This window comes from Ranitomeya imitator, chromosome 1 (assembly GCF_032444005.1).
Source record: "Ranitomeya imitator isolate aRanImi1 chromosome 1, aRanImi1.pri, whole genome shotgun sequence".
Classification (NCBI taxonomy): domain Eukaryota; kingdom Metazoa; phylum Chordata; class Amphibia; order Anura; family Dendrobatidae; genus Ranitomeya; species Ranitomeya imitator.
In genome coordinates this window covers 1,153,164,228-1,153,186,324 of record NC_091282.1, presented here as the reverse complement: position 1 = coordinate 1,153,186,324, position 22,097 = coordinate 1,153,164,228, and the positions used below count along the sequence as shown (strand labels likewise).

Here is a 22,097-nt window from a genome sequence, read left to right as displayed (position 1 = left end):
CTTGTATTTCTATCTTCAGGCTAGTCAGCTCCTCAGGCAGTGCCGAGTTGCATAGGTAGTTGTTAGGCGCAATCCACTGCTGCTTATAGTTGTGTGAGGATAGATCAGGTACTGCAGTCTACAGAGATTCCACGTCTCAGAGCTCGTCCTGTTGTTTTTGGTTGTTGCCAGATCTCTGTGTGTGCGCTGATTACTGCACGCTGTGTTGCCTGATTGCCAGCCATAACACTTAGTGCAACAGCTCTCCAAGGTGTGATCACTCATTTCTAGATGCAGACTAGCGAGCAGATCTAATTCGATGCAGGTGTTATTTTTGGATATGAAAATTTACAGGGTTATTCAATAAGCTTTTCCTCAGAATTGAGTGATTCCATAATTTTTTTCCCTATGCTTGGTTAAAAGAAGTAACCATTACTGACTGCAACCTTTTTTGTTCTTGATTTCTTTTAGTGTTTCTAAAAGCCAGAAAGTTGCCATTTGAAACTACTTTTTAGTTTTGTGCCATGTCAGCGATCTGCTTTTTTTCTACAAAATTAAACAACTGAATGAACATCCTCCAAGGCTGGTGATTCCATAATTTTTGCCAAGGGTTGGATATAGATTTGTATCATTGCACAATCAAAATAGATTTCTGAAGGCTTTAGAAAAAGAGTTGTCTATGCTCATCAGGCTCAAAAAGGTTACAAAACCATTTCTATAGAATTTGCATTCCACCAATCCACAAATAGAAAGATTTTGTACAATTGGAGGAAATTCAAGGCCATTATTAATCTTACAAGGAGTGGTTGACCAAAAAAGATCATCCCAAGAGCAAGATGTATAATCTTCTACGAGGTCACAGTGGAACCCAAAGTAACTGCTAAACGCCTCTCGTACAGTGCATTAGCTAATGTTAATGTTCATGAGTACACCATGAGGAGGACACTGAACAACAATGGTGTGTATGGCGGGATTGCAACCACTGCTCAACATTTACCTGAACATCAACATTACCTGAAATGTTTAGATATAGTTATTGCTTCATATTAGATACTAAAAGCAAAGGTTCACATACTTTTGCAAATCAAAGACATGAAATGTTGAATAATTTTAATTTTTAAAAAATGACAAAATGTTTGATTTGGTTTTCTTTGTCTACTATTAGGACTGGTGTAGTTTTAGGTCAAACCCTCAAGCACCACATCACTGTCCATGCAATTTACTGACTACTTTATGAGACGTTATTTAGTGTTACACCTACTGAAAGATGGATCAACATACCGAACTTTGAACTTCAAAACAGCTTGATATTAAAAGATGGAGATTTAATTTTACATAAATTTAGACCTGTTAGACATTATTGTCTTTTATCATTTTTATTATCTGTTGTGTCTTCTTACAAATTTCGCGGTATCTTATTACAAATTTAAAATGATGCAATATTGAATGTGTGAGCATGTTCAAAATATTTTCTGTTTTACCAAATCTGCTCATCTTTGAGATGTTGATAGATTTTTCGTAGCTTCGAAGCAGGGCATATTTAACTCAACACATCCTCATAATATCCACCGAGAAACTGAAGTGTAATAAAATTAAGATGGATGTCTCAGTAACACTTGTTCTTGGGGGAAAATGAACAAGTGAGAACACAGAGGTGTGAATGCTTTACATTCTCTTTTTTTTTTAATCAATTGAGAACTTGACTTACGCAGAAAAATATAATGACCAATTTTGTCAATGACACATTTATAAGACATAACTTATTTCATAATATCCTATTTTCCATGACAAAGTCATAGATAAATCTTTTCAATGAAGTCAGAAACATTATAAACTGATTTATAAAAATGCAATTATAATAATGCAATAAATGTAAGAGAAAATGTTATCTCTCTCTTTTCTATAATTAGCTTCTCCTTATCGTATAAAACTAATAATGTTAGATCAGTATTTTAAATAAATATTTCACTTCCCACAGAAAATGAAACAATATAATTTTATTTATTATTCTTTGGAATATTTTTGTATCTAAAAAAAATAATAAAATTCTGCCAGATCCATAAATGAAGATTTATTTTAATAACAAAGGGGTCATAGTAGTCAGAAATGTGACTGAAACGTTACTGGACACCAAGATATTTATAACTTTAAATCTGACTTCAAAGGCAATGTAATGCACATTTACATATTGTGTACGGAGATAGATCTGCGGAGGATTGAGCTTGGGATACATTTTCTGAAATTTGCATTTTAGGGAGAATTCAAACACTTTGAGATTCAATTAATGGATCATAAAAAATTTCTTGCCCCAGCACAATTTCCCACACTGCGGAAGCATCAGACAGTAGGCTAATGTCTTTTTGCTTAGTGACATGTGCTTCTTCATAATGCCCTGCAGTTATCACATCTTACAGATTATCATACCTTGTACAGTGGGGGTCAGTACCTGAGACGTTCTCTATCTCCAGAGTTGAGCTAGGTTCACATTTGCGTATGGGAGGGCTGTGGATAGCAGCGTACTTCCTCCCTTCTACCTCCCTGAAACCCCACCTATGCCCCGCCTATACTCTGCTTTCTTTGCATACATCCTGCGTACCTATCTTTAACATTGGGTACGCAGGGACATGCATTGTATGCGGATGCGTCCGAATGTGGTGATTTGAGGTATTGTCACGATCCATGTTTGGATCTGTGGCAGATCTGGTTTCCTTCAGATTAAAACCTTTTTTCCTTTCAGGTCATCGGGGGTTAATGCAGTTTTGCAGTTTTTCCCTGGTGGCCGCTAGTGTAATTGCATTGCAGCTTGTTCTGCTGTTGTGGGTGATGACCACTCCCACCTTCCTTTAAAAGGTCACCTGGTGCATCAGCTGACTGTTAGTTATACAGGTCCTTTGGATACCAACCTTGCTGGAATAGGAGCTTGCTGAGCGCTGTTGTTCTACAGCTGAACACTTATTCCTGGTGCCTTAATCTGCTATGTGGTGCATTGCAGCAGAGAAAGCTAAGTGTGGTATAATTGTTTCTTTGTCCGTTTGTTGTTTGTAACTTTCCCAGATGTTGTTTTAGTGCTGCGGTGGGACCAGTGCTCTCACCTGCCAGTTCCCTACATAGGGATTAGAGCAGGGCAAGTGAGGGACTAGGTATCCTGTTCGGCTACTGGTTGCAAGAACCCGTATAGAGACAGTAGCAAGATCAGGGCACAGCCTCAGGTGAGTGCAGTAGGGGCCCATTCCCATTCCCCATTCCCTACCAACAGGACCCACCATTGTTAAAGTGTCCCCGGTGTACCCTTGTGTGTTTCACCGTTTTGTGACCGACCACCTCCCAGGTCGTGTCACACCAGGACAGTCACAGCATGACAGGTATGTGGCAACCGCATGGAAACGCAAAATTTAGCATTTTCGTGTGGTCGCCACACATCTCAAATCACTACAGGCAGGTGCATCCACATACATCCGCATGTCCTGCATACCCAATGTTAAAGATAGGTATACAGGACACATGCAAAAGTAGGCAGACCTAAACAGCAAAAGTGCAGAAGTGGGCAGAGCTTCATGGAGGAAGTATGCAGCCGTCTTCAAAGCCCCCGTATGCAAGTGTGAACCCAGCCTTACTGGTTAAGTGTCTCTCTCCTGTAGAGTGTAAGCTCTTATCAGTGGGGTCCTCGCTCTTTCTACTAAAGAGTGTGAGCTCTTATCAGCTGGGTCTTCGCTCTTTTTCCTATAGAGTGTGTTAGGACTGGCGGAACGCACCAAGACAGATGATAAAGGTGCGTTCGCAGTCCGGGGTCCACCGTGCAGGTGAGAACCTGCTGCTAGCAATTAGCAGACAATATGGCGGTACACTAAAGTATACACGCGTGGGTTAAACCTCACCCAGCGTGAAGAAAGCGATCCTGTTAATTCACAGGACCGCAGTACCGCACTAGTGCGCGAGCAAGTGGTCAGCGGACTTAACCCCAGAAGGGATTGGAGCCCGATTAGACCCTTGCTGGCGTAACACCGCAACTGGGTGTGTAGAGAACCTTAAGCAATCTATGTGCACAAGAGTGCGAGCGATGCCGCACTAACGGACGCCACTAACCACCCAGACTCGGGTATGGAAAGCGCAAGGCAGGCGCACGGCGCCGTACTGGCAGGCACAGCTACAGGACGCTGTGATGTGTGTTAGTGCTGTAGGCTAAGTCGGGCGCTAGGTAGCAGCCATACACCTTCCGCGAACAGACATTCAATAGGGTAGGGGTTTCCAAGGACGACTTGCACTCACAACATACACACATAAGCAATTGTAAAACAATACTAGCGCATGGCCGTGCGGTCATGCGCAGTTTATATTGCAGCAGCACAGGAAGTGGCCACAGCACTTTTGCCCTTCTAGGACCTGCCAAGAGGACCAATGGAATGTGCTGCAGAGCCTGAGCACATGACCCTCGATCTCCAACGGGAGACCTTACACTGGGCATGCTCAGTACATGCAGACAAGGACTTAGTCCCAGAGAAGTCCGCTCGCTGCTGACCAGCACTGACTTTAAAGGCAGAGACTGGAGAAGCAGCACTAACTCTCAGAACAGAGTGAGAATGAGCAAGACGCTGGGACCGACGTCCTTGCTGAGCAGGCTCCACTGCAGCTGGACAAGAATGGGAGACCGCAGCGGAAGTGGCTCGAGATTCCCCCTGTGCAGAAGCGGGAACTCGACCCCTAACATTACCCCCCCTCCTAGGGCCCCCCCCTCCTTGGGCCTCGCTACGTTCGAAGGCAGCAATGAGCTGCGGGGCCCGAATGTGCTCAACAGGCTCCCAGGACCTGTCCTCGGGGCCATAACCCTTCCAGTCCACCAAATAAAATTTTTTACCACGCACCACCTTGCACCCCAAAATAGCGTTCACCTCATAATCGTCCGTAGACGAACCCGATGTCCCAGCAGATGACTCGGAAAAGCGGGACATATACACGGGTTTCAAGAGGGACACATGAAAGGTGTCGGTGATACCCAGGCGTGGCGGAAGGGCCAAACGATAGACCACAGGATTAACCTGCTCGAGGACCTTGAATGGACCCAAGTAGCGAGGAGCAAATTTAGTGGACTCAACTCGCAGCCTGATGTTACGGGCGGAGAGCCACACCAAGTCGCCAGGAGCAAAGGTCGGGGCGGGGCGCCGATGAGCATCAGCGGAGGACCTCATTCTCTCCTTAGAGGCCCGAATGGCATCCTGAGTGCGGTCCCAAATATCCCGTGCCTCCACAGCCCAGTCTGCCACCCTGGAGTCGGCGGAAGACACGGGCATAGGCACAGGTACCCGTGGATGCTGACCATAGTTGAGGAGGAATGGGGTTTGTCCAGTGGAGTCGGCAACGGCGTTGTTCAGTGCAAACTCTGCCCATGATAGCAAGGATGCCCAGTCATCCTGCCTGGCTGAAACAAAATGTCGCAGGTATGTGACCAAGGTCTGGTTGGCCCTCTCTACCAACCCATTCGTCTCGGGATGATAAGCGGAAGAGAGATTCAACTCAATACTGAGAAGACGACAGAGCTCTCTCCAGAACCGAGACGCAAACTGGGGACCCCGGTCACTGACAATTTTGTCTGGCATACCATGTAGGCGGAAGATATGTCTGATGAACAACGCTGCCAAGGCCCGTGCAGAAGGTAACCGCGGCAGCGGCACCAAATGCACCATTTTTGAGAAATGATCGGTGATGACCCAAATGATGGTACAGCCGCGAGACTTGGGCAAACCCACAACAAAGTCCATCCCGACCATCTCCCAGGGCCTATCTGCCACCGGCAAGGGATAGAGCAAACCAGCTGGCCTTTGACGCGGAGATTTATTTTTGGCGCAGGAGACACACGCCAGAACATAATCCCTGACATCCCGGACTATATGCGGCCACCAGTACGTCCTCGCCAGTAGCTCAGATGTCCTCTTTGTCCCAAAGTGTCCACCCACCCTGGACGAATGAGCCCAAGAGAGAACCTCCGGTCGCAAATTAATGGGCACAAAAGTCTTGCCCGGAGGCACAGACTCTAGTGATACCGGCGCCACGGTTCTCAGGCTCTCGGAAGGGACAATAAGCCGAGGCTCCTCTTCCTCCTCCTCAGTTGACATAAGGGAGCGAGAGAGAGCGTCAGCACGGATATTCTTCTCCCCGGCGAGATAATGAAGGGAAAAGTGGAACCGGGAGAAGAACAGGGACCATCTGGCCTGGCGAGAATTTAGCCGCTGGGCTGTCTGCAAATAGACCAAATTTTTGTGGTCCGTGTAAACTTGGAAGGGAAACCGCGCACCTTCCAGAAGGTGTCTCCACTCCGAAAAGGCCAACTTCATTGCTAGCAACTCCCTGTCCCCGATGGAGTAGTTCCTCTCCGCTGGCGTGAAGGTCTTGGAGAAGAAGAAGCATGGATGCTTCCGACCTTGAGCATCCTTTTGGTAGAGGACTGCTCCAGCACCAACGGACGAGGCATCCACCTCCAGTAGGAATGGCTTATCCACATCGGGACGATGTAAGATGGGAGCGCTAGCAAAGTGGGACTTAATAGAAGTGAAGGCCTTGGAGACCTCTTCCGACCACAATTTGGGATTCGCTCCCTTCTTGGTGAGGGCTACCAAGGGAGCCACCAGAGTTGAGAAGTAGGGAATGAACTGGCGGTAATAGTTTATGAACCCCATAAAGCGCTGCACCGCTTTAAGAGAATGGGGCTCTTGCCAGTCCATCACAGCCTGTAGTTTGGCAGGATCCATAGCCAATCCCTGGGCGGAGATGATATAGCCCAGGAAAGGTAAGGACTCCTGCTCAAACACACACTTCTCCAACTTTGCGTAAAGAGAGTTTGCCCGTAGGAGGTCGAAGACTCTGCCAACATCTCTCCGGTGGGAGTCAATATCTGGAGAAAAGATGAGAATATCATCCAGATAGACTACAACCGAGGTGGAAAGCATATCCCGGAAGATGTCGTTGACAAAGTCTTGAAAAACGGCAGGTGCATTACAGAGCCCGAAGGGCATCACCAGATACTCATAGTGCCCATCTCTGGTGTTAAATGCCGTTTTCCACTCGTCCCCCTCACGGATGCGAATCAGGTTGTAAGCACCCCGCAGATCTAGTTTCGTAAACACTCTAGCTCCCCGAAGCCTATCGAAAAGCTCAGATATCAACGGCAAAGGGTACTTGTTCTTAACTGTGATAGCATTAAGACCCCTGTAGTCTATGCATGGACGTAGTTCTCCATTCTTCTTCTGCACGAAGAAGAACCCTGCCCCAGCAGGTGACACTGACTTCCTAATGAACCCTCTTGCCAGATTCTCTTGTATGTACTGAGACATTGCCTCCGTTTCTGGGAGAGATAATGGATAGACTCGACCCCGGGGAGGCTCAGCACCAGGCAAGAGATCGATAGGACAGTCATAGGGGCGATGGGGCGGAAGGGTCTCCGCCGCCTTCTTGGAGAACACGTCTGCATAAGACCAATATTGCTTGGGGAGAGAGGATAGATCTGCGGGTACCTCAGTAGTAGCAACCTGAACGCACTCTCGGTGACACCTACCCCCACATGATTCACCCCATCCCAGAATTCTGCCTGAGGACCACTCGATGTGAGGAGAGTGGTACCGTAGCCAAGGTATCCCCAACAGGACCTCATCAATACCCTCAGGAATGACGAGTAGAGAAATAATCTCCTGATGGGATGGCGACAGGGACAGAGTAACAGGGATGGTCTGATGTGTTATCTGTGCGGGGAGTGTCGACCCATTCACCACTCGTACCGTTACTGGTTGGGATAGCATAACCAGGGGTATTGCGTGAAGTTGGGCGAAGGCAGAAGACATAAAATTGCCCTCCGCCCCAGAATCCACGCAGAGGTCTACCGAGTGGGAGGATGAGCCAAAGGTAATTGTCCCCTTAAAGGACAATTTGGAGGCAAACGTCGCAGTGTCTAGTGCACCTCCACCTACTACCACTAGACGCTGACGTTTCCTCGACCGCTGATGACATCTGGTGGCAAGATGTCCTGACTGTTGGCAAACCTGGCAACCCTGGAGTGCACGAGCAGTCTGGGACTTAGATCCCGCTCGTGTCACCACCTTAGGTTCCTGGAACTCAGGAGCCTGAACTGGAGATTCCAAAGGTTTGGCGAAGGTGGGAGCCAGCCGAAACCTCTGCCTACACTGGGCTCGCTCTAACCTCCGCTCGTGAAAACGGCGGTCAATGCGAGTAGATACTGCTATTAACTCCTCCAGTGTGGCGGGAATCTCCCTAGTGGCCAGAGCGTCCTTAACGTGGTCAGCCAGCCCCCTCCAAAATATAGGGATAAGGGCTTTATCCGACCACTCCAGCTCAGATGCCAGAGTGCGGAAATGGACGGCAAAAAGGCTGACCAAGGACGAGCCCTGAGTCAGTGCCAACAGTTGGAGCGCCGTGTCATGGGTGACACGAGGTCCTAGAAAGACCTGTTTCAGAGTGCTCAGGAATAACGGAGCACTCTGCACCACATGATCGCCACGCTCCCACAGCGGCGTAGCCCACTGCAACGCCCTGTCCGACAATAAGGAAATTATAAAGCCCACCTTAGCCCGCTCTGTAGGGAAACGAGAGGCCAGAAGCTCGAGATGTATTGAGCACTGACTCACGAAACCCCTACAGGACTTACTGTCACCAGAAAATTTCTCTGGTAGCGGGAGGCGAGATAGCGTCGGTACAGGAGCGGCAGTGGACAAGGTAGCTGCAGCCACACTTGCAGCCTGAACAGCGACAGCAGTAACATCCACAGCTGAGGTTGAACGCTCAAAAGCCGCCAACCTTCCCTCCAGCTGCTGGATGTACCGCTGTAAACGCTGATCGTCCGCCATTTTACTAGCCAGACCCTGGCGCTAGTATTCTGTTAGGACTGGCGGAACGCACCAAGACAGATGATAAAGGTGCGTTCGCAGTCCGGGGTCCACCGTGCAGGTGAGAACCTGCTGCTAGCAATTAGCAGACAATATGGCGGTACACTAAAGTATACACGCGTGGGTTAAACCTCACCCAGCGTGAAGAAAGCGATCCTGTTAATTCACAGGACCGCAGTACCGCACTAGTGCGCGAGCAAGTGGTCAGCGGACTTAACCCCAGAAGGGATTGGAGCCCGATTAGACCCTTGCTGGCGTAACACCGCAACTGGGTGTGTAGAGAACCTTAAGCAATCTATGTGCACAAGAGTGCGAGCGATGCCGCACTAACGGACGCCACTAACCACCCAGACTCGGGTATGGAAAGCGCAAGGCAGGCGCACGGCGCCGTACTGGCAGGCACAGCTACAGGACGCTGTGATGTGTGTTAGTGCTGTAGGCTAAGTCGGGCGCTAGGTAGCAGCCATACACCTTCCGCGAACAGACATTCAATAGGGTAGGGGTTTCCAAGGACGACTTGCACTCACAACATACACACATAAGCAATTGTAAAACAATACTAGCGCATGGCCGTGCGGTCATGTGCAGTTTATATAGCAGCAGCACAGGAAGTGGCCACAGCACTTTTGCCCTTCTAGGACCTGCCAAGAGGACCAATGGAATGTGCTGCAGAGCCTGAGCACATGACCCTCGATCTCCAACGGGAGACCTTACACTGGGCATGCTCAGTACATGCAGACAAGGACTTAGTCCCAGAGAAGTCCGCTCGCTGCTGACCAGCACTGACTTTAAAGGCAGAGACTGGAGAAGCAGCACTAACTCTCAGAACAGAGTGAGAATGAGCAAGACGCTGGGACCGACGTCCTTGCTGAGCAGGCTCCACTGCGGCTGGACAAGAATGGGAGACCGCAGCGGAAGTGGCTCGAGATTCCCCCTGTGCAGAAGCGGGAACTCGACCCCTAACAGAGTGTGAGCTCTTATAGTCAGCAAGATTCTCTCTTTTCTTTCACCCTCTTGTATTTTCTGAAAAATTACAAGCTTTTCATTATTGAGATTCGAGCAAATTTATTCACCACTGATCAAATCTATTGGGAATGTTCAGTCAAGCCAATTATTAAGAAATCTAGCATAGAAACAACCTTTACACTTTGTAATGCACATCACAACCACTGGGTGGCCCAAAACTGACAAATATAGCATATACCTCTAATGACAGATAATTGTGAAATCATCAAGAGAGGAAAATCACATCCCACAAATGTTGGTTAGGGAGAACAATCTTTTTTGAAATGATTGGTGCAATTTTCATCTGACACTATATTATGAAGGTAGCCTGCACTATTTAGGGAAAAATACCTATGTAATACATTGCTATTCAAGTGCATCATCTATTGGCTTACAGGTCATCTAAGGCTTCATAGTATGAAGCTGTTGGGCTTCTATTTTAAATATGAGCGAATTTGATCGAGTTCCCTCTTATTCAGCATGTTATAGTGCTGGTCGAATAAGCTGCAGAGGGAGCCCGGCTTCCTGGATTGCACTGGCCATTCAGCTGATCGGCGCCGCAGCTTCATGTGTCGCAGTCACGTCATATGCATGGATAGCCTGTTTGTTGGGCTCTCCATGCATGTCATGAAATGAAAAGAGAAAGAAGCGGAATGCACTCACCAATCTTCAAAAAATGGCAGCTTTATTAAGTCTTCATAAATAAAACTTCATGGCCGGGGGAAGAGGAGTGGAGCTCAGGCGAGCAGGAGGAGACGACGGCCGTTTCGCGCAGTGCTTGCGCTTCAACGGGTCTGCAGAAGATTGCTGAGTGCATTCCGCTTGTTTCTCTTTTCATTTCATAGAATACAATTGTGACAATGGAGTTGCACCTGTGATCTTTCTGGTTATGGCTGTTTCAAACTAAGATTTATCATACATACCGGCTTCTGAACTATCAAGTTTTGGACAGTGCCGTTCAATTTTTTTCTTTTTCTTTTTTTTTTCTGTTCTACTCACCATGCATGTGTAATGACTGTCACACAGCCGTGATGCATGCAGCTGTGGCGCCGATCAACTGATCGGCCAGCGCAATCCAGGAAACAAATTCTCTCATCTCTATTCTTTTCACCATCATAAAAGCTATGCGCTTATGACTTTGCTAAGAGCATGAAGCATAAAGGTGTAACTCTACTTTCAGGTTTGTATAACAGGAATGCACTAATGTGGGATATTACATAACCAGTATACTGCACTTTTAGCAGTTTTTCCCTCTGCATTAGAGGCCTCTGCATTTTTTGTTCAACATTCTCCCTCCTGCACTCCACAGTCTTTTATAAGATCTATTGGCATTTTCAAGCCACTTTTCAGAGTGAACGATCAGTGCAGGAGACAAAAAAAGACAGGTAAAGGTACCGTCACACTCAGCGACGCTGCAGCGATATAGGCAACGAGCCGATCGCTGCAGCGTTGCTGTTTAGGTCGCTGAAGAGACGTCAAACACAGCAACTCCAGAACGATGCAGGAGCGATCCAGTGACGAAACGGCGACTCACTTATCGTTGTAGCTGGTTGTTAGCTCCATGTAAAACATTGTAGGCATCGTTGCTTTTGATGTCAAACATGACGATACACGCCGACCTGACGACCAAATAAAGTTCTGGACTTCCAGCTCCGACCAGCGATGGCACAGCGGGATCCAGATCGCTGCTGTGTGTCAAACACAACGAGATCGCTATCCAGGACGCTGCAACGTCACGGATCGTTGTCGTTCTCGTTGTAAAGTTGCTGAGTGTGACGGTACTTTAAATGGAGAAAGAATAATTTCTTAGATAACATAATTGACAAACTTATTTTCACTAATACTATTTATTTATGAAAAAATTGAAGTGACTATTTAAGCACTTGTGTACAATGTACTCGGCACAAACATTAGCTATACTGTACACAGAAACATCATACTTTCATCTCACTCTGTGATGTTGATGTTTTCAACATTAGAAATTCATAAATTAGAATTAATCTATATTAAATTTCATTAAAACCTGATTAAAAATCAAGCACCACTCTCCAAACTCAATCCAACTTTTTAAACATAAGTAAATTAGTTTAGTCGGAAGTATATTTGGCATTAAATCAGTGTTTGCTTTCCATCGACTTTCTAATAAGTTTTTAGCAGACTGACTTTTCCAATGTAGTCCTGTGAAATTACAATCACTTCCTGTCATATCTCGATGAATTCAGACAGTTTTATTAACCTCCACTGAATAGAACTCTATGTTATTCCTTTTAGTGCATTATTCAAGAAAGATGAAATATCTGATTATTCGTCTCTTTACTCCTAAGCTTAAATAAGATGAAAAGAAAAAAAAAGTTATGAATTTGAGAGGTGGAAAAACATATTGTGATTCCTAAAACTTTCTGCATTTTTTTTCTGATCAATATAAAATTGACGTACTCAAAATCGGTCATCTATAAATGTCTATGGATTTACTGCAGTATTTAAATGATGGGTAAAGTCTAATAAGAATGGATTAGATTCAGTCAGATCAACTCTGCCTGCGGAATGGCAATACAATTCATTTTTCAATACAGAATTAGGGTTATTGGGTTTCTTCAAGTGGAATTTTATTATTTGTTTTTACAGGTTGTAATTTTTCAAAACACTTTTTCCAAATTGATGGCATTGACTAGGGTCAAATTTGGCAATAGCATGTGAGTAGTTTGGAGTTTCCATTATTAATCAAACTTCATTTCGGACTCTCATTTTTATAAAAGTGCCAAAAAGTTAAACTGCAATCTGTGAAATAATCTAACATCAAGTTTCTAATTTTCCTATAGTGCCATCAATGGAGAAAATAAAAATTACACAGTTCCTATTGAAATCAATATTCTGCTTTTGTATTGTTCACGTGATTTCAGTCTTCTTCTTTTACAGCATTTCTCTATCATAATAAATAAGGGAATACAAATTTTCAAAGTTATAATATTCTTCTAGTTATAAAATATGCTTTAAAAAACTGCGAAAATACAACAGATATAGGTCATATCTTGTCCAGGAGTATAAAAATAAAACTGCTACCCACCACCACATTAAAGAGCATTGGAGAAAATTAAAAAGATGATTTTTTTTTCTTTTTTTTAATCTCTGTTTTGCTACTAAGATGTTTCCAAGCAATTCTTTAACAATGCACATTTACTCAACAGCTTGGAGCACTTTGTGCATGGGTTCTGACATAATCAGTGCAACCTGTGTTTACCAATATATTCTTTCCTTTTAATTGAATTTCACCAAAAGAAAAACAAAAACATGCATAGACTTATTGTATGTTTTTTTTTTTTTTTTTTAAGCTGGTGCTGGACTGCACATACGATGCAATTTGGCAACCATCTTGTGATTCCCAATGGGCAAAGGAACCCTTTTGAGTTTATTTTCTGTTAAATAATTTATAGTTCAAAATATAATTTTAATGTCTTTTTCTTATATGCAATTATTCATAATCAAAATAGTTGGGTTTATTTTGGCTTTCTCCAATAAATTTTTGCAACTTACTTTCCATTAAATTGCTACACAACCAAGTTACTCTGCCCATATACTGACATTACACAGGGGCCCTCTTTTGTCTGTGTCCACTCCTGGGCCCATATACTGATCTTAAACAGGGGCCCTCTTCTGTCTGTATCCAATCCTGGGCCCATATACTGATCCTACACAAGGCTTCACTTCTGTCTGTGTCTGCTCTTGGGCCCATATACTTATCATACACAGGGACCCTCAACTTTCTGTGTCCACCCACTCCTGGGCCCATACACTGAGAATACATAGGGGCCCTCTTCTGTCTGTGTCCACTCCTGGGCCCATATACTGATGTTAAACAGGGGCCCTCTTCTGTCTGTGTCCACTCCTGGGCCCATATACTGATGTTAAACAGGGTCCCTCTTCTGTCTGTGTCCACTCCTGGGCCCATATACTGATCTTACACAGGGGCCCTTTTCTGTCTGTGTTCCCTCCTGGGCCCATATACTGATCTTACACAACGGTTCTCTCCTGTCTGTGTCCAATCCTGGGCCCATAAACTGATTATACACAGGGGCCCTCTTCTGTCTGTGTCCTCTCCTGGGCCCATATACTGGCTTTACACAGGGGCCCTCTTCTGTCTGTGTCCACTCCTGGGCCCATATACAAATTTTACACAGGTGTCTTCTTCTATCTGTGTCAACTCCTGGGCCCATATACTGATCTTACACAGGGGCCCTCTCCTGTCTGTGTCCATTCCTGGGCCCATATACTGGCTTTACACAGGGTCCCTCTTCTCTCTGTGTCCACTCCTGGACCGATATACTGATCTTACACAGGGTCCTCTCCTGTCTGTGTCCACTCCTGAGCCCATATACTGATCTTACACAGGGGCCCTCTTCTGTCTGTGTCCACTCCTGGGCCCATATACTGATCCTACACAGGGATCCTCTTCTGTCTGTGTCCACTCCTGGGCCCATACACTGAGCTTACAAAGGGGCCCTCTTCTGTCTGTGTCCACTCCTGGGCCCATATCCTGATCTTACACAGGGGCCCTCAACTGTCTGTGTCCACTCCTGGGCCCATACACTGAGCTTACATAGGGGCCCTCTTCTGTCTGTGTCGCCTCCTGGGCCCATATACTGATGTTACACAGATGTTCTCTTCTGTCTGTGTCCACTCCTGGGCCCATATACTGATCCTACACAGGGGTCCTCTTCTGTCTGTGTCCACTCCTGGGCCCATACACTGAGCTTACATAAGGGCCCTCTTCTGTCTGTGTCCACTCCTGGGCTCATATACTGATCATACACAGGGACCCTCAACTGTCTGTGTCCACTCCTGGGCCCATACACTGAGCTTACATAGGGGTCATCTTCTGTCTGTGTCCACTCCTGGGCCCATATCCTGATCTTACACAGGGGCCCTCTTCTCTCTGTGCCCACTCCTGGGCCCATATTCTGATCTTACACAAGGGTCTTCTTCTGTCTGTGTCCACTCCTGGGCCCATATACTGATCTTACACAGGGCCCCTCTTTTGTCTGTGTCCGCTCCTGGGCCCATATACTGATCTTACACAGATGCGTTCTACTGTCTGTGTCCATTACTGGGCCCATATTCTGATCTTACACAAAGGGCCCTCTTGTGTATGTATTCACTCCTGGGCCCATATACTGATCTTACACAGGGGCCCTATTCTGTCTGTGTCTGCTCCTGGGCCCATATACTGATCTTACACAGGGGCCCTCTTCTGTCTGTGTCCGCTCCTGGGCCCATATACTGATTTTACACAAGGGCCCTCCTCTGTATGTGTCCGCTCCTGGGCCCATATATTGATCTTACACAGGGGCCCTCTTCTGCCTGTGTCCACTCCTGGGCCCATATACTGATCTTACACAGGAGCCCTCTTCTGTCTGTGTCCACTCCAGGGCCCATATACTGGCTTTACACAGGGTCCCTATTCTCTCTGTGTCCACTCCTGGACCGATATACTGATCTTACACAGGGTCCTCTCCTGTCTGTGTCCACTCCTGAGCCCATATACTGATCTTACACAGGGGCCCTCTTCTGTCTGTGTCCACTCCTGGGCCCATATACTGATCCTACACAGGGATCCTCTTCTGTCTGTGTCCACTCCTGGGCCCATACACTGAGCTTACATAGGGGCCCTCTTCTGTCTGTGTCCACTCCTGGGCCCATATCCTGATCTTACACAGGGGCCCTCAACTGTCTGTGTCCACTCCTGGGCCCATACACTGAGCTTACATAGGGGCCCTCTTCTGTCTGTGTCCCCTCCTGGGCCCATATACTGATGTTACACAGATGTTCTCTTCTGTCTGTGTCCACTCCTGGGCCCATATACTGATCCTACACAGGGGTCCTCTTCTGTCTGTGTCCACTCCTGGGCCCATACACTGAGCTTACATAAGGGCCCTCTTCTGTCTGTGTTCACTCCTGGGCTCATATACTGATCATACACAGGGGCCCTCAACTGTCTGTGTCCACTCCTGGGCCCATATCCTGATCTTACACAGGGGCCCTCTTCTCTCTGTGCCCACTCCTGGGCCCATATTCTGATCTTACACAAGGGTCTTCTTCTGTCTGTGTCCACTCCTGGGCCCATATACTGATCTTACACAGGGCCCCTCTTTTGTCTGTGTCCGCTCCTGGGCCCATATACTGATCTTACACAGATGCGTTCTACTGTCTGTGTCCATTACTGGGCCCATATTCTGATCTTACACAAAGGGCCCTCTTGTGTATGTATTCACTCCTGGGCCCATATACTGATCTTACACAGGGGCCCTATTCTGTCTGTGTCTGCTCCTGGGCCCATATACTGATCTTACACAGGGGCCCTCTTCTGTCTGTGTCCGCTCCTGGGCCCATATACTGATTTTACACAAGGGCCCTCCTCTGTATGTGTCCGCTCCTGGGCCCATATATTGATCTTACACAGGGGCCCTCTTCTGCCTGTGTCAACTCCTGTGCCCATATACTGATATTACACAGGGGCCCTCTTCTGTCTGTGTCCACTCCTGGGCCCATGTACTGATCTTACACATGGGCCCTCTTCTGTCTGTGTCCACTCCTGTGCCCATATACTGATATTACACAGGGGCCCTCTTCTGTCTGTGTCCACTCCTGGGCCCATGTACTGATCTTACACAGGGGCCCTCCTCTGTATGTGTCCGCTCCTGGACCCAAATACTGATCTTACACAGGGGCCCTCTTGTGTATGTATCCACTCCTGTGCCCATACACTGATCTTACACAGGGGCCCCCTTCTGTCTGTGTCCGCTCCAGGGCCCATATACTGATCTTACACAGGGGCCCTCTTCTGTCTGTGTCCGCTCCTGTGCCCATATACTGATCTTACACAGGGGCCCTCTTCTGTCTGTATCCACTCCTTGGCCCATATACTGATCTTACACAGGGGCCCTCTTCTGTCTGTGTCCGCTCCTGGGCCCATATTCTGATCTTACACAGGGGCCCTCTTCTGCCTGTGTCAGCTCCTGGGCCCATATACTGATCTTACACAGGGGCCCTCCTCTGTCTGTGTCCACTCCTGGGCCCATATACTGATCTTACACAGGGGCCCTCTTCTGTCTGTATCCACTCCTTGGCCCATATACTGATCTTACACAGGGGCCCTCTTCTGTCTGTGTCCACTCCTGTGCCCATATACTGATCTTACACAGGAGCCCTCTTCTGTCTGTGTCCACTCCTGTGCCCATATACTGATCTTACACAGGAGCCCTTTTCTGTCTGTGTCCACACCTGGACCCATATACTGATCTTACACAGGGGCCCTCTTCTGTCTGTGTCCGCTCCAGGGCCCATATACTGATCTTACACAGGGGCCCTCTTCTGTCTGTGTCCACTCCTGGGCCCATATACTGATCTTACACAGGGGCCCTCTTCTGTCTGTATCCACTCCTGTGCCCATATACTGATCTTACACAGGGGCCCTCTTCTGTCTGTGTCCACTCCTGGGCCCATATACTGATCTTACACAGATGCGTTCTACTGTCTGTGTCCATTACTGGGCCCATATTCTGATCTTACACAAAGGGCCCTCTTGTGTATGTATTCACTCCTGGGCCCATATACTGATCTTACACAGGGGCCCTCTTCTGTCTGTATCCACTCCTGTGCCCATATACTGATCTTACACAGGGGCCCTCTTCTGTCTGTGTCCACTCCTGGGCCCATATACTGATCTTACACAGATGCGTTCTACTGTCTGTGTCCATTACTGGGCCCATATTCTGATCTTACACAAAGGGCCCTCTTGTGTATGTATTCACTCCTGGGCCCATATACTGATCTTACACAGGGGCCCTATTCTGTCTGTGTCTGCTCCTGGGCCCATATACTGATCTTACACAGGGGCCCTCTTCTGTCTGTGTCCGCTCCTGGGCCCATATACTGATCCTACACAGGGGTCCTCTTCTGTCTGTGTCCACTCCTGGGCCCATACACTGAGCTTACATAAGGGCCCTCTTCTGTCTGTGTTCACTCCTGGGCTCATATACTGATCATACACAGGGGCCCTCAACTGTCTGTGTCCACTCCTGGGCCCATATCCTGATCTTACACAGGGGCCCTCTTCTCTCTGTGCCCACTCCTGGGCCCATATTCTGATCTTACACAAGGGTCTTCTTCTGTCTGTGTCCACTCCTGGGCCCATATACTGATCTTACACAGGGCCCCTCTTTTGTCTGTGTCCGCTCCTGGGCCCATATACTGATCTTACACAGATGCGTTCTACTGTCTGTGTCCATTACTGGGCCCATATTCTGATCTTACACAAAGGGCCCTCTTGTGTATGTATTCACTCCTGGGCCCATATACTGATCTTACACAGGGGCCCTATTCTGTCTGTGTCTGCTCCTGGGCCCATATACTGATCTTACACAGGGGCCCTCTTCTGTCTGTGTCCGCTCCTGGGCCCATATACTGATTTTACACAAGGGCCCTCCTCTGTATGTGTCCGCTCCTGGGCCCATATATTGATCTTACACAGGGGCCCTCTTCTGCCTGTGTCAACTCCTGTGCCCATATACTGATATTACACAGGGGCCCTCTTCTGTCTGTGTCCACTCCTGGGCCCATGTACTGATCTTACACATGGGCCCTCTTCTGTCTGTGTCCACTCCTGTGCCCATATACTGATATTGCACAGGGGCCCTCTTCTGTCTGTGTCCACTCCTGGGCCCATGTACTGATCTTACACAGGGGCCCTCCTCTGTATGTGTCCGCTCCTGGACCCAAATACTGATCTTACACAGGGGCCCTCTTGTGTATGTATCCACTCCTGTGCCCATACACTGATCTTACACAGGGGCCCCCTTCTGTCTGTGTCCGCTCCAGGGCCCATATACTGATCTTACACAGGGGCCCTCTTCTGTCTGTGTCCGCTCCTGTGCCCATATACTGATCTTACACAGGGGCCCTCTTCTGTCTGTATCCACTCCTTGGCCCATATACTGATCTTACACAGGGGCCCTCTTCTGTCTGTGTCTGCTCCTGGGCCCATATACTGATCTTACACAGGGGCCCTCTTCTGTCTGTGTCCGCTCCTGGGCCCATATACTGATTTTACACAAGGGCCCTCCTCTGTATGTGTCCGCTCCTGGGCCCATATATTGATCTTACACAGGGGCCCTCTTCTGCCTGTGTCAACTCCTGTGCCCATATACTGATATTACACAGGGGCCCTCTTCTGTCTGTGTCCACTCCTGGGCCCATGTACTGATCTTACACATGGGCCCTCTTCTGTCTGTGTCCACTCCTGTGCCCATATACTGATATTACACAGGGGCCCTCTTCTGTCTGTGTCCACTCCTGGGCCCATGTACTGATCTTACACAGGGGCCCTCCTCTGTATGTGTCCGCTCCTGGACCCAAATACTGATCTTACACAGGGGCCCTCTTGTGTATGTATCCACTCCTGTGCCCATACACTGATCTTACACAGGGGCCCCCTTCTGTCTGTGTCCGCTCCAGGGCCCATATACTGATCTTACACAGGGGCCCTCTTCTGTCTGTGTCCGCTCCTGTGCCCATATACTGATCTTACACAGGGGCCCTCTTCTGTCTGTATCCACTCCTTGGCCCATATACTGATCTTACACAGGGGCCCTCTTCTGTCTGTGTCCGCTCCTGGGCCCATATTCTGATCTTACACAGGGGCCCTCTTCTGCCTGTGTCAGCTCCTGGGCCCATATACTGATCTTACACAGGGGCCCTCCTCTGTCTGTGTCCACTCCTGGGCCCATATACTGATCTTACACAGGGGCCCTCTTCTGTCTGTATCCACTCCTTGGCCCATATACTGATCTTACACAGGGGCCCTCCTCTGTCTGTGTCCACTCCTGGGCCCATATACTGATCTTACACAGGGGCCCTCTTCTGTCTGTATCCACTCCTGTGCCCATATACTGATCTTACACAGGAGCCCTCTTCTGTCTGTGTCCACTCCTGTGCCCATATACTGATCTTACACAGGAGCCCTCTTCTGTCTGTGTCCACACCTGGACCCATATACTGATCTTACACAGGGGCCCTCTTCTGTCTGTGTCCGCTCCAGGGCCCATATACTGATCTTACACAGGGGCCCTCTTCTGTCTGTGTCCACTCCTGGGCCCATATACTGATCTTACACAGGGGCCCTCTTCTGTCTGTATCCACTCCTGTGCCCATATACTGATCTTACACAGGGGCCCTCTTCTGTCTGTGTCCACTCCTGGGCCCATATACTGATCTTACACAGATGCGTTCTACTGTCTGTGTCCATTACTGGGCCCATATTCTGATCTTACACAAAGGGCCCTCTTGTGTATGTATTCACTCCTGGGCCCATATACTGATCTTACACAGGGGCCCTCTTCTGTCTGTATCCACTCCTGTGCCCATATACTGATCTTACACAGGGGCCCTCTTCTGTCTGTGTCCACTCCTGGGCCCATATACTGATCTTACACAGATGCGTTCTACTGTCTGTGTCCATTACTGGGCCCATATTCTGATCTTACACAAAGGGCCCTCTTGTGTATGTATTCACTCCTGGGCCCATACACTGATCTTACACAGGGGCCCCCTTCTGTCTGTGTCCGCTCCAGGGCCCATATACTGATCTTACACAGGGGCCCTCTTCTGTCTGTGTCCGCTCCTGTGCCCATATACTGATCTTACACAGGGGCCCTCTTCTGTCTGTATCCACTCCTTGGCCCATATACTGATCTTACACAGGGGCCCTCTTCTGTCTGTGTCCGCTCCTGGGCCCATATTCTGATCTTACACAGGGGCCCTCTTCTGCCTGTGTCAGCTCCTGGGCCCATATACTGATCTTACACAGGGGCCCTCCTCTGTCTGTGTCCACTCCTGGGCCCATATACTGATCTTACACAGGGGCCCTCTTCTGTCTGTATCCACTCCTTGGCCCATATACTGATCTTACACAGGGGCCCTCTTCTGTCTGTGTCCACTCCTGTGCCCATATACTGATCTTACACAGGAGCCCTCTTCTGTCTGTGTCCACTCCTGTGCCCATATACTGATCTTACACAGGAGCCCTCTTCTGTCTGTGTCCACTCCTGGACCCATATACTGATCTTACACAGGGGCCCTCTTCTGTCTGTGTCCGCTCCAGGGCCCATATACTGATCTTACACAGGGGCCCTCTTCTGTCTGTGTCCACTCCTGGGCCCATATACTGATCTTACACAGGGGCCCTCTTCTGTCTGTATCCACTCCTGTGCCCATATACTGATCTTACACAGGGGCCCTCTTCTGTCTGTGTCCACTCCTGGGCCCATATACTGATCTTACACAGATGCGTTCTACTGTCTGTGTCCATTACTGGGCCCATATTCTGATCTTACACAAAGGGCCCTCTTGTGTATGTATTCACTCCTGGGCCCATATACTGATCTTACACAGGGGCCCTATTCTGTCTGTGTCTGCTCCTGGGCCCATATACTGATCTTACACAGGGGCCCTCTTCTGTCTGTGTCCGCTCCTGGGCCCATATACTGATTTTACACAAGGGCCCTCCTCTGTATGTGTCCGCTCCTGGGCCCATATATTGATCTTACACAGGGGCCCTCTTCTGCCTGTGTCAACTCCTGTGCCCATATACTGATATTACACAGGGGCCCTCTTCTGTCTGTGTCCACTCCTGGGCCCATGTACTGATCTTACACATGGGCCCTCTTCTGTCTGTGTCCACTCCTGTGCCCATATACTGATATTACACAGGGGCCCTCTTCTGTCTGTGTCCACTCCTGGGCCCATGTACTGATCTTACACAGGGGCCCTCCTCTGTATGTGTCCGCTCCTGGACCCAAATACTGATCTTACACAGGGGCCCTCTTGTGTATGTATCCACTCCTGTGCCCATACACTGATCTTACACAGGGGCCCCCTTCTGTCTGTGTCCGCTCCAGGGCCCATATACTGATCTTACACAGGAGCCCTCTTCTGTCTGTGTTCACTCCTGGGCCCATATACTGATCTTACGCAGGGGCCCTCTTCTTTCTGTGTCCGCTCTTGGGGCCCATATACTGATCTTACACAGGAGCCCTCTTCTGTCTGTGTCAACTCCTGTGCCCATATACTGATCTTACACAGGAGCCCTCTACTGTCTGTGTCCACTCCTGGCCCATATACTGATCTTACGCAGGGGCCCTCTTCTGTCTGTGTTCACTCCTGTGCCCATATACTGAT

The 22,097-nt window shown here is 48.2% G+C and overlaps 1 protein-coding gene across 1 annotated transcript in view; it reads left to right on the top strand.

Moving 5' to 3' along the window:
* PCDH7 (protocadherin 7) overlaps nt 1-22,097 on the top strand; it is a 1,276,140-nt gene that overhangs the window by 1,105,044 nt on the left and 148,999 nt on the right. The gene's annotated exons all lie outside the window — the stretch shown is intronic.